This window comes from Morone saxatilis, unplaced genomic scaffold (assembly GCF_004916995.1).
Source record: "Morone saxatilis isolate NCDOM2014 unplaced genomic scaffold, NCSU_SB_2.0 Contig1, whole genome shotgun sequence".
NCBI lineage: Eukaryota > Metazoa > Chordata > Actinopteri > Moronidae > Morone > Morone saxatilis.
In genome coordinates this window covers 15,874,962-15,877,198 of record NW_023339651.1, presented here as the reverse complement: position 1 = coordinate 15,877,198, position 2,237 = coordinate 15,874,962, and the positions used below count along the sequence as shown (strand labels likewise).

General features: G+C 42.1%; 1 protein-coding gene across 1 annotated transcript in view; it reads left to right on the top strand.

The window, feature by feature from the left end:
* Positions 1-2,237, top strand: part of si:dkey-191m6.4 (rho GTPase-activating protein 22) — a 31,013-nt gene that overhangs the window by 8,265 nt on the left and 20,511 nt on the right. The gene's annotated exons all lie outside the window — the stretch shown is intronic.

Genomic DNA, 2,237 nt, shown 5'->3' with positions numbered 1-2,237 from the left:
TATAATAGCTCTGTGTCCGACCAACTGTGAAATATTTACACACTGAGTGTGCCTGTTTTTCTCTGTCAGTGGTCTGTGACACTTGTGGCATAACCCACCTGAATCTCCAACCGACTGTCGGCGTTTGAGTTGCATTGTGGGTGATGTAGGCTTTGACCAGGAAATAGAATGCATGGAATTTAAAAGGCAATATCTCCATCATGAATGTTATAAATGTGCAATGCTAAATTGGTGAAGGACTCTTTTAAGAAACATTTTAAGGTCAGCAGCAGAGACAGTAACAAATTCAATTCGCCCCCAACTGCTTGTGCAATATACATGTCTGACTTAGTATTTAGATAATATGTTTTACAAAAAATGTCTCATAAATAACAGGTTAAAGTATCTTTACTAAATTCCTGCTTTTTGTTATTCAGAAACAGTGTTGCATGCTTTAAATGCCACTGTGTTCTTAGTCAGTTTTGCTAAGATGGAAAATATGATGAGAAATATCAGCAGGATTCCAGTTACAGGCCTTTTTCACAGCAGACTTTTTGTCTTCAGAGCAGGAAAAGCGTTACTAATAACATTAGTGGTGGCTCTGTTGTATTCAAGTGTCCCAATGAGCCGTGACAGCGTGACAGAGAATAAAACCTGAAACTGAAGCAGCGAAATGGGATTCAGCCATTATCAACTTATTCACACCTTTGCGTTTCCTACTGTGACATGTCCAATCTGCATTAAAAACGCCTATTAAGATTAAGAGAGCTCAGCTACTGCTAAAGGGCACAGACAGCACATGTAGCAAACTGGAGCAGGTAAAGTGACAGCAATCGCACAGTTTTAGCAGACTAAACATTGTTAGAGAGGCACAATATGGATTTATTTTCCAGCCGATACATTGACCAATAATTACCTGCTTCACATGGCTGATACCAATAAAATAACTCATCATTTCACTTCTTTTAATTTTAAAATTAAGTACATAACCTGTAGTTTTTACACACCTGAGGGTAAGAAAGGCTAGCATGTAGTGAACAAAGATGGACGATTTAATATCCCACAGCTCTGAGCTAACCAAATCAAACTGACATCACTATTGTTAACACAACACAAACAGTTGTCTCTTCAAATGTTTATTGAGTTTTTCTAGTAAAGTACCATATCCTACGTCTCCAGTAGCTGAAGACATCGGGGGCCTTCATTCATTCTCTCAGTATGAAGAGCATCAGAGCTAAATTAGCCATGGTGTGCACTGCAACATGATCCTGGAGTAAACAGACTACAAATAACACCACTGATGTTCTTAAAGTAAACGCTACCAACAGTACTACTGTGTGTGCTTTATTCATGACAACGGATGGAAATACCGCGTGGTAATGATGACTCACTGCACTCACAGGACATTTCAGTGCATTAGTACAAACACAGTGCAGAGCGGGACGCCTGGTTTCCTCCTCCATTAGTGCACCGTCATAAAAATATTTACAGAATAAAGCCCTAATCGATCCCATCGCTTCTTTGATGAGCAGCAAGGTGCTGACTCACATTTTCCCTTCATGATCTTTACTGAAGAGACAGGCAGTACGGTAGCTGCCCTGGACTGACCTCACACACACACACACACACACAGTCACATAAACAATGCTGGGATGGACAGTCAACAGCTGACAGGCTTACATAGTCGTAACATGAGGCGATGATGTAATCCAAACAACAAAAGACAGCAGGGGCAGGTCTGTGACACACACACACACACATGGCCTTTAGAGCGTAATAATCATCTCTTTACATTTCTGGCTGAAATCTCGACACTTATTGATTTCTTCCGTCTTCACTCTGCGTGACTGCTGTTCATTTAATGGAGGCAGCAGCCGTCTGCCGTCGCTGTCTTTCAGTCCCTGTCAGCACACACACAGATACACACACATACACACACACCATATACACACACAGAATGACGTGTTCTCCTCCTTGCAGTCTCCACAACTGACTGAAGGCTTTGACTGACTGTCTTTAATCAGAGCTTGCCAATACCCATCCAGCCTGTATTGATTAGCAACTCCCAGTGGATTCAAGTTGCACACATGGTTAAATGCACGCGCACACACAGATCCTCCCCCGCAGAGAGCAGGATGTGTGAGAAAGTGTCACTCTGCTCTTTTTTTTCTCCCTCTCATCTTCTAATCGATAGGAAATTTGAGGCCGGGAGTGGTTTTTGGGTGGGTGGGAGGGGGTGAGTAGGTATGTAGGCAAAT